Here is a 16,618-nt window from a genome sequence, read left to right as displayed (position 1 = left end):
ATGAGCTGTCAGGCCACACTCGCCCTCTCAATTCTCGTTATGCATCTTCAGCATAACAACCAACTTGCCTGTATGAAGTATCTGTCTGTTTTTCGTCTGTAGGTGCCCACTCCCCCACAACACGGGCCTGGTCCTGCTCGAGGTTTCTTCCTGTTAAAAGGGGGTTTCTTCTTACCACCGCTGCTTGTCAGGCCCCTATAGAGACAATCCTGATTTTAGCAGCTGCTATAAAACTTAAGTTTAGTTGACTAAGTTTCTCTTTTGGTTGACATTTGCTATGAGAGAATATTGAATATTTTGCTAGTACACATCTCCACAATCGTCTCGTCACTGCTTCTATTTTACTTTTACACTGAAAAGTTGCCAGACTCACATTAACAAAGGGAGGAAATGATAAGAAACCAGAAGTACAAGTGTTCAAAGTCCACTTTTGAATGTTAAATGTTCCATCAACTCCTCCAGGCACTAAGAAGGAACCTCTGTATCCCACTATTTGATGATTTGATACACCCAGAATAATCAAATGAACTCAATTAGCAAATGCTGTATATCCAGCGATCAGTCACGTCATTAAAGTCCCTGAAAACTCTGATAAATCACAAAGCTCACCCATCAACAGTCTAAAGTCATTCTGGGAAAGTTTGGGTTCTGTCACTGAACACGTAGCACATAATTCCTCATGGAAACACCATTCCCAGGAGCAGGATAATGTGCTATAATGTAAATCCTCGACTATTCAAGTATGACTCAAGGAACATCAGAGTGGGCCAAGGCCCTGCTCTGCCTTCCCCTTAAATCTAAGACTACACTAAAATACTCCCACTTATTCATTTAATTATGATAGAATTCTTTCATTGTGCTTCCACTTTCCATTATTTTCATCAGAAATTCAACATTCTTTAATAAGCTAAAAAGGTAAGTCTACCCAGCTACATCCAGAAAAGCAGACCGTGTAATGAAAATCTATATATCCCTTTGATTTCAGCCAATTACTGAGCATTACGCTTCTGGCTCGCAGGCCAGGGTCTATTCTCCCAGCCGAAGAAAGCCTTTCCTGGGTATTAATGTGGGTACCCCCTCGTTCTCTGCTAGGGCCACACGGAACTTACACCCGCAATGTATTAAAAAGCCAATTCTCTAAGAATTGATTAACTATCAGGGTCTTTTGGTTTTCTTCTTACAAAGACTCAAAATACCTCAAAGGACACGGTTCATTGGTCTGAAATGGGATCATGTGGCACAAGCACATCATAAACTGGATTGGCGGAAGGTTTATACGAAAAAAATCTGTCTCCTGTTTTAGTTTTTCTTTTCCACATCTGCGGCCCCCTGATGATATTAACATTTGCCTTTATGTTGTATGCTCAATTTGTTTTGAGCCTTCATATTAGAAACACAGTATGCTGTAAAAGGGCTCAGTAATTCTTCCATTTTCTTCCAACGACACGGGATATTCTCGTATTTTTGTGCATGGAATAATTTGAAAAGCAAAGATGGTTTGACCATTTCAGGGTTTCTCTGTTGCTTAGACTCGGAGCAGGTCCTTTCTGTCCCAGAATGAATGGTTGCAGGAGTTTGGACTTAAATGATCGTGCACAGCTCATAGGATGTGAAAATATGGGCATTGAGTAACATGTGAGCCAGCTCCTTTGTCTGGCCGAGCACTTACTGTGACAAGAAAGGTAGTTATTGGCTCGGCATTTGTATGTATGCTTCAGAGAGGTCAGAGGTCAGGGTCGGCACCTCCTCTCTGCATTTTTGTTTAACCACCTCTGTGACATAAATTCATTGGATGAAGAAAGGTGATAGGGGCCATTCAAGTAAGGCAGAAATGAATAAAGGTCTGAGTGTGGCCTCTGAAACATCGAGCTGTAAACACTTTGTGCTCTCTGTGCACGTAAGAGCGTGTTTGAGACAGGACTGTTGGTAACGCCAAATGTTCCGTCGCCCACTTGAAGGATTTTTTGCTCTGGGGGATAAAGTAGGTCAAGGCCACCTCAGACCTGGATTGATGAAATATGTGGTTCTTTCATGCCTGGCTGCCAGGACGGTCTCGGTTACTTATTTGTAGAACCTTTACCAACAGTTTAACAAACTAAATGGCAGAGTTCTAGTTTTTATTTGCAGTTAGTGTTGTGAGTTCAACTCGACAAAAGCAAAAATACCACATTAGTTCAAAAGGGAAGAATTCTTAAAACACAGGGTTCTTCATTTCCTACGAGGTCTGGTTTAGGAGTCTTAAAGGAGAGAAAGTGCAGCGCCTCGTACGCTGGCACATGCAAACACCCTAGCTAACATTATGAAGTGCACTGAGAAGACAAAATAAGAGACGCAGCAGTCAGGCAGCTTCAAAGACAATGATTAACAAACTTTCAAGGATCAAATACAGCAGAAAAATAGCCGGAATGTTTCCCTAAAGTGCTACAAAATATTTATTATTTGGCATAGAGATGGGGGGAAGAGCAAAGCCAACGCAGAATTTGTTCACTAATAATCATTTCTTGAATAATTTCAGAAAATAAAGGCACCCAGGAAAATGCAACCCCTCATCAACGTTCTCCACAAATGTGAACTTTATTGAAATGGGGCACCGCTTTACCTACATTTAGTGTTAATTCATTTAATGTCTGTAAAGAAAAACAATAAAGCCAGCATCCTAACTGTGTCGATGACCTGAAATTACATTAACCAACAGGGAGAAGCTAAACCAGTCAACCTCTTACATGCTCCCTCTCATTTTCATTTTCTCTTTAACCCCCCCCCCCCCCCCCCCCCCCCCATCCCACCTCTTTCTTTCCCACAGACACTGTGCTCATCCTCAGCTCTCCGTGTCTCTGTTTTGACAGTTAATCTTCTAATTACCTGCATGGCCAGGAGTTAGACAGGAGCTTTGCCCAAAACGGTGTGCGAAGCATAAATAAGAGCAGAGTTTCAGCATCTGCAGTAGACAGAAACACATCACAACGTTTTGATGATGATTATTATTATTATTATTTATTGTTGTTGTTGTTGTTGTTGTTAGCAGTAGTAATATGAAAATGTGGGTATTGGGCTTTTGCACAGACGTTGTTCTGACTTGTTCTAACATTTGCTGTTCCAGTCACCAAACTGTTCAAAGAATTTGATGGCAACCTTGATTTCAGCCAAACTATATCAGCAGGGGGTCCTAATCATGATTTTATTTGGGATTAAAATCGACCGGTCCACATGGAAATTTATCACATCACTGGTATCTTTGACCTGCGAATTCGGCAATCATAACACACGTCTCCCGCTGTGCACCACCTCAGGGCAGCTGGTTTTAGACCTTTTCACTCAGCACTTTTGGCTTGTGCTCCAGTGTGTGGGAGCAGGGCCCTGTGGCTTGGAAAACTAAATTCCACTTAAAAGCTTTAAAGGGACCGCCACACTTCAAATTCAGCATGTCACAGCTGTGTGATAATGGCACCTTGGACAGGTATTATCCTATTAACTGTCTATCAGTTCCCCCCACTCCTCAGTTATCATCTACATCTGTCTTAAATTACCTGTGTGGGGAAGATAATGTCAAAATATTGATTTCATTAAAGCCGTATCCTGAAGAGTGACACGTTCCTGAGGAATAGAAGCCTACAGGATAAAAGCTTAACAATGCAGCAGCAGTCATAAGGCAGCAGTAATGAAGCAGATGGCATTCAGGATACAAGTTCTGAAGTCTGCAGACAAAGGAGTTCCATGGAATTGTCATCTTCCACTGGAAGTGCCGTCTCACAGAGCTGTCCTTTCATTTGGAAGATGGTAACGCAAATGACAGAATTGCATCAGATTATCGCCCCCCCGGACGCTATCCAGGCATCAGAAAGGTAAGAGTGAGTGAGTGAGTGCAGCAGTAACATACAGTAGAGTTTATAGCATCATGTTTGTGGGAGTGTGCAGTAGTGTTTACTGTCACTGTAATTTCTGACCAATGCTTTTTAAGCTGACTGCGACTGTAAACACCTCTCTGCTCCCACTTCCATCCCAAAATGACCGGTGATCAATAAGACTGTGACGGCCCGCCCATGTGTCTTGTTTTGTTTACCCAGAGACTGGGTGGGTCGTCAGTGAGACTGGTTTCACCTGCGAGCTGGGAGGAGCCAGAGGGCATAAAAGGGGCGGTTCTCCTTAGTCTCTCTCTCTCTGGCTGGGCTGCTGCCACCATACCTCATGGCCGTCTCATCATTTTAGTTTGGGTTTCTTAATAAGCATATCCAGATAATTTGATCTTTCTGTGTGCTGATTCCCTCCTTTTGTTACAACTTTGAGCCAAGTCGTAACAAAGACTTATAGAGACCAATTGTGATCCCAACCCCGACTAGCCGAGGAGAAATGTATCAGTAGCGTTTAAAGCAGCAGCCGCATGAGCAGCGTACTTGACTTTTTAGATACTTGTTTTCAAATATTCCAAGTTCTGCAAGTGTTCTCATCCACTGTATTCAGTAATATCAACACAAACCCTGACATGTATCCTCTGGCTACGGTTTGTGTATGCAGCTGCAGATTTTCTCCACTATCCAGTGGATCACTATCAATAATACCGGGGGTCAAGTTGTCAAAACGGGGTTGAGAAACTAACGTCTCCCGTTCATGGTGGACAGCTATGTGCTAGATCCAGCAATTTATGGAGGATGTTTTCCTAGATAAACTCCTTCCAACTGACTCCGGCTGAAAAGCGTTTGGGATTGCTAAACTGCGTTCTTGTTGTAATGACCAGTTTCGCTCCAGTGCAGCAAATCTGGAGGAAAAGGTGCACTCTTATCTTCAAGGCATCTGCTGGCCAGCCAGCCGGTGACACAGTCCTTCAAACAAATCTACAACATATTTAAACATTTACTGGCAGTCGGGAAAAGGTGTGTGTCTGTGTGTGTGTGTGTGTGTGTGAGACCAGAGCAGTGGGGGAGTTGGAAGCCGGAATGGCTGTTTCATGCCAGAATAGATTTAAGGCGCCAGCAGCTGAGTTGGTTTACAAGTTGATGCATTAGAAAACGACTGATTAAAACAAAGTCACAGGACTAAGCCAACATACCAAATATAGATCACAATATAGCAGGTAAAGGGGGTACAGGTGAGCACATTTTCGACAAATTACACTTATGTGAGACATCTGGACCAGATGGGACAATTCTGTAGCACTTGTCACAAAAAAAAGGGTTTATGGATGAGCACCGTGTGATGGAAGAAGCGAGCCAAAAATTTGTTTGGTTCTGGCCAAGTTAGAGTTTAAAATCCAAGCAGGGGTCTTTGTCTTATATATGTAACGGCATGCACGAAGTGTACCTCAAGGAGATCACGTGGAGATTTGTGCGTTGACGGTGACAACGTTTGAGGCAAATTCGTAATTCTTGATTCGGGATTGTAGCTCTCAGCCCAAATGGAAGACATCACAATAAAAGTGCTGTTGTACCATGAAGAGAGAAGGGAGAGACTAACATTTCTGAAGGAATGACAAAAGCGTGCAGCTTTTGCAGCCTGCAATTACAAAACAGGCTCCATCTCCAGTAATAGTCCATTACTGGAATGTGCATTCAGCCATTTGACCCTTGCTTAAAATAACCGGCTGTGCGCAAAAAACACTGACTTTTTTCTAGCGGGAGACCTCAATTAAGTCTATTCTCCACCTTTCTGCCGGGGCCAAATGGATTTAAATTGTGGCTCCCACAGTTTGCTGAAGGACATTAACAATGTGGAGAATGGAGTAGATCGCTGTTTTGGCATTTCTGGGCAAATAATAAGCGATCAAGATAATGGTTTTAGTGTTTAAACACAGCTTTTGATGCTATAATTGAAGCTTGCGGGTGCATAGATGATTTAAAAGGGTCCACACTTAAAAACAAGTGTAAAATTTTGCTTTATTTCCTTCAAAATTACTGACATGTTTTAGGATTATACGGTTGCTGTCCAATGACCAATAGGTCAGCCGTTTGCAAATTGCAAAGACATCAGATGCGTTTCTTCAAAAACGAGTCTCGATTCCTTTGCAATAGCGAAGCAATTGACAAGGGCACTTATGTTGTAACGTTCATAATTTGGTCTCATTTTCAAATCAAAAGCAATGACATAAATGGCGAGTATAATGGCCAAAAACCCTTTGGTGAGTCCTAATATTTGCTGTTCGATTTCAATGTATCTTCGGAAAAAATCCTGCTTAAGAAGCTCCACTCTGTGCTTTATCCTGTGGTTGTCCGCATTATATCGAGTCCCCCCATGTGTGGCCTCATCTGCAATTCTGAGACAACCTCTGTGCATTCAGGTGTGTCCATTCCAATTTCTGACAGGCGCACTGGACGTGCACAGGTAGTGTCTCCAACCTGCAGAAAGTGACGGATGAGCAACGCGCCACTCTGGTCGGGTCTCTCATGTTTAATTCCGATTGCAGCTCCAGCCGGTAATCCAGCTGTTTGGCCCTGAATTCTCATTCCGATTCGCTTGGAGGTTTCAGGGAAGAGCTGCAGTTCTCAGCGGGGACTCTCCTCTGTCCATCACCTTCAACATTTGCCTCGGCGTAGCATTCAATTTATTTTATAGCACCACTCCACTTGATAACGCTGACCTCCCACAGCCCTTGGAGAGTAATGAGATGGCAGTGCTGATGTCAGTCTCAATGCTGACTGGGGACACCGACAACCCGACGGAGAACTTCAGTCAAGCTGCATTGTGATCTCCAAGGAAGTGCTCCTCAACCCCCAGCAGCACCGTTCCTCCACAGGTGGGTGTGTGTGGATAAAGTGTCAGGGTAGGAAGTCTTAAATAAAGAAAGGAATCTTTTACTGGATGTCTGAGCTCAGAGCAGAGCTGATGAGAAAAGGGGCTGGCGTTGCAGTTGGAAGAGTGCCGTACTGTGGGCAAAACAAGAAAATACAGCATCTTGAATGTGGCTTGCTGGTAATAAAGACCCCTTTGTCAGCATGGGCAACAGTCATTAGCATACATTATCATCCAGTGTGTCCCACAGGCTACAGTTGCTGTGCCAGACCTGTTGGAATGGCACTGCGACCTCCCCACAGTTGGAACTTGAAAGCCTTCATTAAAATGCTGCCAGTCACATCTACATCTAGTCACAGCATCTCTAGTGGAATTGCTGCCTGATGCTTTTGCCACAGCTTTCATTGTGTTTACGTGTTATCCAAACCATCAAAGATAAGATTGGGACTGCTGGGGAATAAACACATCAGTCTGTCACCTGCCATGCCTTGTATTTCCAAAATTCCAAACTTTATAAAGTGCATGGTTTACTTTAAAGCCATCCTGGACTCTTTAAAAGTAAAATAACACTTAATAAACCCTCTACTGGACTCTAATGGCATTACAACTCTCCTTTTTTCCATGTGGTTTGACCCCTCAACCCCTAATTATTACTATGTTAATAATGGCTAGAGCAGGCTGGTCATTCACTGATGTCCAACTTTCCTGTTACTGGTCACACTGGTTAGGCGGCACCTAAGTAGCTCACATGAGGCAGCTCTAATGCCTCCGTCTGCAGTGATGATGTGTGTGAGGAGGATTTCAAACATCAATGCATCACTATTCTCAAGTCACGCCGGGTGGAGAATTTCTGAGGCTCTAATCGTCAACACTCCGGATCGAACCATATAAAGTAGCCAGGTTCCCCTCCCAGCAGATGTGTGACATGTGGTGTGCCACATGTGTCATTATTTGACAAGTTGGGAGTGAGTACATTTTAACAGTACTTTTAAGTTGTACTTTCACTGCAGGAACGTTCACCACGAACCTTTTGGAGCATGCTTTTCCACTTACGTAGCCGATCAGCCCGTTGGGTGATTGGATAACCCTTAATCTGGACAAGTCAACAAGGCATGAGGCTAAAATGACAACATACATGAAATGGATATCAAACATAAACAATAATAAAACAGTAATCTGAAATACAGTGTAAGGGAAATTCCAATAGAACTAAACTAAGCTGTGGACAATTATATGACTCCGACTGGAGGAGAGTAATACATGAAGAATTCAGTTCTCTGACCCATTCCTTTGAACAGAGGAGCATAAATTGATGCTCTGTCACACAACTTTGGATTTTCCAGGAAAGACATTTAGTTTTTCATCAGGAGCTTTCAAACCATCCTCAGATCGATTAGGTATTGTGCATCCCGGAGCACAAGCTCAGCACAAAGACCGGTGCCAAACAAAAGAACCATGTGTGGTCAGTCCCTGTGTAGTCAAGCAGCGCAGTGTTTGGAATATACAGCACCGGTTGAAAACCGGGACATTTCAGCAGCCCGGACGTTGCCAGGTCCTTGAATTAACATGATAAATTTTTATTTCATGCTACTGAGTTTATACTCCTGCTAGCTGCTGACAGTACCGTGAGTGCTCCCCACCAAGGGCAGCGGAAGACTGATGACGCTGGCCCAAAACTGTAACTCTCATCAGGTATAAATCCTGCATGGAGCACCTAAATACAAATAGGTTTCTGTTTCTTTTCTTTTTTTCACAGTTTTAGGGTAACTGTGCCTCTACATGCACAGTTATAAATCCATACAGGGATGTAAATTAACATCCTTTTAATTTTCAACTGCTCTTTCAGTTCAGCAGCTAAAGCCAGAAAATCCTGTTGTTCCACTGATTAAGTTCCACATTAATCAAAAGTCTCAGGCCACTTTTTTTCATCGCAACAGTGAGCCACTCTGACATTGTGTCCTATACAAATGTCCACTGGGTATCACCGTACAGACATAGAGTCGGGTCACAAGGGCAGTAAGTAGTCTAGATTCCCTCGCCCGGCCTTTTCCTCTAGCTCTTAGGGGGACATTCAGAAGTGCCCCAGGCCATATGGGAGAAATGAGCCAGCGTGTCTTGGGTCTTCCCTGGGAGCCCCTCCTGGTAGGATGTGCTAGGAAAACCCGAAAAGCAAGATGTGACCTACAAGAATAAAATATTAATGATTTTAGAGTGAAATCGCTCCATTGTCTTCAGAAGAGTGTCCGCCATTAATGGTGCAACATTAATATTTGCATTTCTGTGTGTACAAAAAGAAAAATCTTGGATTACTCTGAAATGGTAAACATAGAAGAAACTTTATTTGTGAGTAGTGATGATATCACTCCGCACAATCCCGCCATCAAATACCCTGGGATCATTGGCATGACCTGCACAGCTGATAATATCCTGCTGTGCACACAGTTCCGGAACATCCACTTCCTCAAAGTGGATGTTCCCTGAATATGGAATTAACCTTCACATCTGACTGCAGATTCAGGTAAACTTGTTTTCACTGCTAATTAGCGTGTCACCAATAATAAAGCACACCTAAAAGATGAGGAAAGAGCAGAGTGAAGACTTGGTTTCACAGAAAAGTGGGAGTCTGGAAGGAGATGAAGAAAAAGGAAAATTAGAGAAAGGAAATTAAGGCAGTAGTAGAGAAAATAAAAGAGTTTAGCAGGAGGAATTGGCTGGGAGTGAGAGACAGGGAGGAAATTTGGCCGAGATGAGAAACAGAGAGCGGGGCATCTTTGTAGCATCAGGACAGCTGGGTCTTCCTGATGGCACGGACTAATGTGTGCCGCCCGTCTCTCTCCAAGGAAACTCCGGCGTGGGTTTTACTCCTGTGCATTTCAAATACAGCACCCACCTCTTTAAAATTTTGCTGGGGACAAAGGTATTCTTCCTCAGGGTATTATCATAAGAGGGTGACATTCGAGGTGTTTCTGGGAGGTAAAGAAAGTAAACCTAAATTACACAGTCACTCGGGCTGTCTTCTTTTGGGCTAGTTCTCAAAAATGTAGCTTCTTGACAGCAGCGAGTCTCTGGCCTGGTTCCGGGCAGTCCTTCAAGCTGACTGCACAAGAATGCAGAGAGGAAGAACTGTGGTGCGGTAATAAATAACTCAACCTTCCTCACACTTCCAGCAATTAAATATCATTTGAAGTCGGTGCACAGGCGGCCAGCGGAATTGGCTCATTTCATCAAAGTCACTTCGTTTGCGTTCAAAGTCCGTCTGGTGAATTCCCACAAATGCAGCCTGTGGCTCAGAATTTCTCGTGACTGTGCGCAACACGGGCCAGAGCCTCTTCCCCTCAAAGGATAGGGATCATGCTCAATGAGACAATTTAATGCCATTTCTTGGCGATTTCTCGCCTCAGATTGATCCACTTTGAACTGGTTAAATTATCACAAACGCTATTTTCCAGCCCATTCCCCAAAATAAATGAATAAACACACACCCGCCTGCTCTCTGCATCCACGCAGACAAAGAAGCACCATATGGAGGTCTGGAAAAATATCTGAGAGAAATGAGTGGAAGAAATCTCCAAATAAATACTTGGTATGGAGCAATAGGAAATACTGATAAACACAAATCACCATAATCTGTTCCGGTTGTTTTCTCTTTACAGTATTTTACATTATAGCCCGAATAAGTGATTGCAAAGAATGAATCTTTGCAGATTTTCCACATCATGATGATTGATCTATTGGAATAAATGTGGGCTGAATGTTCTTGGACATTTCTTGGAAATTTAAAGAATTACAATTTTTTTAAAAAGCAATTACAAAAAGCTATGAAAATCAGGCTTATCTGCCACAGGCCACCCTTCAGTTTTACCCAAAAACGCAACTGGAGAAAGCATCTGGAAGCCATAGTTGTAACTACCAGGGCACATAGAAACCAGGACTGGAACACCAGGACTCTACTGTTAGTGCAGTTGTCTGGCTGGTAGCACAGGAAGTTGCCAATGCGGGCAGTCTTGACAACTCAGCGTCTTGTGTGGAAAATGACTTGAGCACAATTTGTTCCAGAGTTCACCAAAAAAACCAAAATGCTGGATGTCCTTTGAACCGCTTTACAACCTCTTGCCATCCCAGTCTCGTATCTGCATGGTGAAGCAGGAGCAAATATTAAAGATTTCATCCAATTTCTGGTATGCTGTCTAATAAAATGACACCACAACCTCCTGAAGTTTGAAGATGATGCATTTTTTTTCCATCTGCTTGGTCCATTATGGCGAGATAACAGGTTACTGAAATTATACCAGCCAGAAAAAAGATATGGCTGATAGTTAAAGGAAAAGATCTGAGTTCCGACCTTGGGACATCTGAGAGCTGCCCAGTAAAACCTGGCAACAGTGATTGATGCCCTAAACGTACCTGCGAGCTACAAAAAGTACAAATTGTAGAGTTAATTTTCTTGAGTAAAAATTTTTAATATGTAATAAGACATTGATCCTGCTATGTAATAAATCCAGTCAATTTTAACCTTATTATGGGAACAACGGCATGAGAAAATTAGCTGTCGAAGATGGTTAAAAATACCAGGGGAGAATCCTACACCAACTGCTCCTGCACTTTAAACATCTTCCCTTTGCCTTTAGATTTAAAGCTCACGGATGTAAAGAGCAAACTATTTTCATTTTCATTTTTCCCCGATGTAATTAACACACTTAACCTGTGTGGCGACTGAGTGAATACAATAAGATTGTGCCATGATATCATGCCTCATTACCTGTGTGGACTTTTTTTTCCTCCTTGTGGCTCATCAGTAATGATTAATCTAAGTCCTCTTGACTTTACTGAGATTAAAATTTGAAAGAAGAATTGACCAGATTTATATCCTGTGACATCCTGTGTGCACCTATAGCCTATAGCCTACAGAATAATTACATTTGCTTTCACCTTCATGAAACTGCACATGCTTGTGGTATTTTAGCTAGCCGCTAGTAAAGTTTGTGAGCAGAAGCAGACAGTACCTATTTAACTGACTCTGAATATTGGTTTTTCCTGTATTTCTTTTAATTTCACTTCATAAATTGCTGTGGTAGAACTTGTAAAAATGCAGTTAACTGGTCCAGGTAAGCTCCAGATGCTGGTTAAACAGGGCAGTAAGCATAAATGACGCATTTTAAATAAATTGTACATGTAAGATCAAACCTTTAAAAAAAGAAAAACCTGCTTCACCCTTCTTGAGAGCGACTGGTGTAACCTGGAGTAAATCTGAGAAGCAGCCAGTGTTTGAACAGCTACAGATAAATATGCTACCTGTCTACACAGATTTTCCCTTAGTAAGCACTTAAATCCAAAGTATAAACACAGCCTTTACTCCTGTCCCAGGAGTTATGCTAATTACAGATAAGGATCGAGTTGCTTTTTAATACATGGATAGAAGGAAAAATAAATAAATATGCTCCTTCATCCACTTGAAAAGCAGTTTATTTAGGCAAAGATGACAAAGTAGGACTGAGGTTAGATGATATAAAGCAGTGAAGAACATTTTTTCCATGTAACCTTGCAGTTTATTAACTAGGCTACAGGATGATGGCTTAATGTTATTCACTTATTTATTTGCTCTGCTTTGCTTTAGTAAACTTAACTGTCATTTGTTCCTGAAGAGATGCAACTGTGCAAACACTTCTGTAACGAGGCCGAGAGAAAACGAGCCAAACAGTGACATGTTAAGCCCTTTAAAGTTGAAAGGGAACCCCAGTCCAGACTGTAAGATATGTTCTCCAGGCTGATCAAAGGGGTGAGATAAGCAGGGCAGATTAACAGTTAAGAGAGTTGAGCTTAATTCACCACAAACACCAACAACAAGGCTTTGCTCACTAATGGTGTGTTTCCAGCGAGTGTCGACAATTACAGATTTTTTGCCTCGTGGGTAAAGGGAACCACGCCCGCCTTTTGTTTTACCTCAAAGTAGAGCGCGGAGGTCTGTGGCGCTGAAACGTGCCAAATACGGAGACTTTCCCCTGGGTCTGTTTGTGTGTTCTGGGATGGACTGGTGACCTGTCCAGGGTTTATTCTGGTCTCAAAGCTGGAGATGGTGTCATTTGGCTTCTCTCACCTCACATTTGCACGGAGACTCGAGGCTGATTTTTAACTCCACGTGTCAACAAAGAGTTCCCTGATTAAGTGTTGGAAGTTTCACCAAACTAGAAATGTCAAACATTTGTCGGAAGCAAAGCGAAAGTGAACAAACTACAATATTGGACACACAGACCAAAAATAAAACCTCTTTGTGTCTTGTTGGGGTTCTTCTACTTTCCCACTTCATATTCTCCTTTTGTTGACGTTTAAGCTTGACAATTTAAGCAGGATTATGAACAAAGTCAGAGAAGAGGATCTATTTCTTGGGCATGAGTAGTATTAACATCTGTCTTCCTCTTGGAGTAATTATTATTCCTTTGTTCTTTAGTGTTCACGCTGAATATAGTTTATAGTCCTTAAAATTAATGCTGAACTGAATAGTGAAGGTCGCTGGTTGTTTGGAGTGATTATAAGGACCAACGGTGCTGGACAGTATCATGAAACGCTCTGTTGGGATGGCACCATCTGGTTTATAGGAACGCGCATCGTCACTGCCATCCCCAGGACGCCCAGTAAGTGATAGGGAAAACTGACCAAATTCTTAACAATGAAGGTAAAAAATATCTTGTAAAAGACAGTATAAAATAAAAACAAATAATAGTAATAACTACTTTTGGGACTCATTTTAATTCACTACATTCATGCAAAAACCTGGCTTTGCTTGTTAACTCTAACTCCATTTGTCACTTTGTCCTTGTTGTTCCATTTATTCACACACACACAAAAAAGCATTTTCATTGTTATTTTCATACGGACAGTAACTTTGTTCCCTGATGTTCCCGTCGCTGCAGCATTAAATGGCCTTGCTATTGTGCTCTCTCCTTTCCTTTTTTAACAGAAAAAGGTTGAATTACAGTTATATATGAATGTCCTGATAATGAAATTGGGCGGATAAACGGGACGATGCACAGGGGACCTAAAACAAAAAGCCCTTTTCTTTTTGGAGGACTGTTTATCTGCATGTGCCATGTATGAGGATGATTGGAGCTGAGCAGAACATCAAGCAGAAACAAAAGCAGACAATTATTAACAGGGATTAATTCAATTTGTAAACCAAGTCCGCTTCGGTTTTTTTCAAAGGAAATAAGCAGTTTCTGATTTGTCCTAATTGATTTATGCCGTTTGAAGTTGCCAGCCTTCTAGGCGTTTAATTTGCACAACTTTTTATTAAAAAACACAAAAGACTAAATGCATGTTTGAACCGCTGGCTGGAAGCAACAATTCTCAATCTGTTTGTGGAATTAGAAAGAGCATAACAGCTAATCATTGGCTTTTCTTTGTAATTCCCTCTCGGATGGTAATTGTCAGGATGCTGGGTTTCCTCCAATCGCATGGTTAGCATCACCGGTACACCCTGAGCCAAGTGGACTGTGGGATTGATGGTCAGGAAATGAACACACATGCTGAAATCAACCGGCCATTCAGCGCTCTCCCACCATTCCAGCGATTTGGTTTCTCTCTTGGACCTTTGCCGGCAGAGTGCCGGGGACTGTCTGCCTGCTTATGTTGAGCTACAACAGACTGCATGCGTGTTGTATGTTAAAGTGTGTGTAACGGCGTGAACAGGGCATCAGAGAGCTGCTTAGCAGCTCTGCTCTGTGCAGGACAGCGGCCCTCGTGCTGGGGTGCTCTCAAGCACTAATGGCCGCCTGCTGGTGGCTGCACGGCCATCTGTAATTAGGTCTCCGCGGGGCGTTGGGGTGTTCCTGGAGACGCGGTGACACAGACGGAAAACAAGCCACCCACTCGCGCATTTGCTTCGTCATCGTTTGTGTTTGGGAAATGGAGCTTTTTGCTGTATGTACAGAGCAGAGACTTTTCAGTTTTACTTAAATATTCCCCATTGACCATCTCTGGGTAGTCGGAATAAAGACCGTTTTTTTGGAAGTAAATTGCATGTGAACGGGGAAGACGTGCCAAGGGTTTCCCAAATCAGACATGCTCCTTAATGTGCTGATTTATGGGATGTTGAGGTTCTTTAATTGCACTTGATGGGTCTTCTGGTTCAGCTTAGTCCACTGATGAGCCACTGACATTTGCCTCTGACAAGGATTGATGCTTTTTAACATGACTGCACAGCAAAAAGTTGCATATTCAGTCGTCGTTTTCAGCTACGTCAGCAGCAAGTTAAGGTCCAGGCTGTAAAATTTGATTTGACTCAGCTGCATGAATGCACATTGCATGAATTAAATTAAATTAACCCAATCGCCCGCAAGTGTTAGAGAAGCTATAGCTGCTGTTAGCAACAACATAGAAAGGTTTTGTTCAGGTCGGGATGATTCTTCTTTGTACCGGTAGTTATATTTAGCAATTTGCAGTTCAGCACACTTCGAATGTGGAGGGACCTACTGAGAGCACAGCACTAGAATGCTACAGTAGACCTGCTAAAGGAAGCTAAGGCCAATATGTCTCTTCAATTTTTTCTTTGTGGATAATTCTGAGGTTACACCATAAATGTAGAAATAAGACCCTAAAATCCACAAGGCTAAAAAATAGTACATATAACTGTGGTTACAGTGTCTGACTTCTGTAAAGTCCAATTTCACATTAGCATGTATCCGGTATCCAATAAGAAGGTAGCTAACTCTGATCTCTGATGAGAGCATACCAGAGAGCAGCGACAGAACCCAAGTTTTGGGTTACTTGTAGTCCAGCTGTGAGGGTTCTTCAGGCCTGGGAAGTATTGTTGTTTTATTTTCTTTGGAAGGGAGGCTGTGGCTGGAACTTTAATAACATTAAACACAGTTGAAGTAGCACGTCGTCGGGGTTAGGAGACTGGGACTCAGGGCTGAGCGCAGAGAGAAGCAGCCAAGGAAAGAAAGGAGATACAGGATGTTTTTCCTTTTTTTTAATGATATCTTTTGTTTGCTGTCTCGGGGCTCAGACTCATCTCGGGAAAGGCAAACGCCGACCCGAACACAACGTGATGTTTTGTTTTTAGTTCAGCGCCGGCTGACTATTAACTTCATCCCGTCTCCCGTCCGTATTGCTTACTTTCTCTTCCTCTCTTCACATCTTCTCTCTTCCCTGTCGGCTTCCTCTCTCACTTACCCACGAGACCCCGGGGTGATTTTCAGAGGGAGCGAGCGAACTTCGGGCCTGTTTGCTGGCAGGATTTCAGGAAGCCGACATCAGATAAGCAGATTCCTCGGATACATAAAACGGGCAGCTCCATTTCCAGCGATGCAGCGCCACAAAAGGATACGGCCCGAAAGATATTACCCAGGGAAGGATGTGAGTTGAGAGTTCAAGGCTAAGTGAAAGTGAACATGGGTGTGCCGTCGGTGATTAAGTTCCATTATTTCAATTGAGGAAATTCTCTTTTAAGGCCATTTTAGTGAGAAAAGACATGTGCTTGCCTCTCAGCCTTCCACTTATTCCATATTGTCCCTTTTCGCTCTCTGTCATGTAACGTTTTCTGGCGAGATTCTCCCCTGACCAGAGACACCAGCTGTCCTCTCCCAGCCTCCTCTTGGTTGCACAAACAAGGTAGAATCCTCTGTAAATGATTCCAGATGTTTCCTCAAGCCTCTTCCTCTTTAGCGTAAAGGTTGGCACAGATGTGTCTGATCACTCTTTACGATCTATACGGCATATGTTCACGGCTCTACTGCACATGCCCAGATCATCTCATCCCATTCCAGTCCAACTGGTCAGTATACATGCGGACGTAGAATCAATTGTGATCACATTTATGGGTGCATTAGCTCCACTTTTCGAACTTCAGTTTCAGTTGAGCTAACGCGCCAACATGCACAAAGTCTCAAACTTTAGTTTGGAC

Source organism: Takifugu rubripes, chromosome 20 (assembly GCF_901000725.2).
Source record: "Takifugu rubripes chromosome 20, fTakRub1.2, whole genome shotgun sequence".
In the NCBI taxonomy this organism is placed as follows: Eukaryota; Metazoa; Chordata; class Actinopteri; order Tetraodontiformes; family Tetraodontidae; genus Takifugu; species Takifugu rubripes.
The sequence above is the reverse complement of the archived record's forward strand: the minus strand, read 5'-3'. Positions refer to the sequence as shown.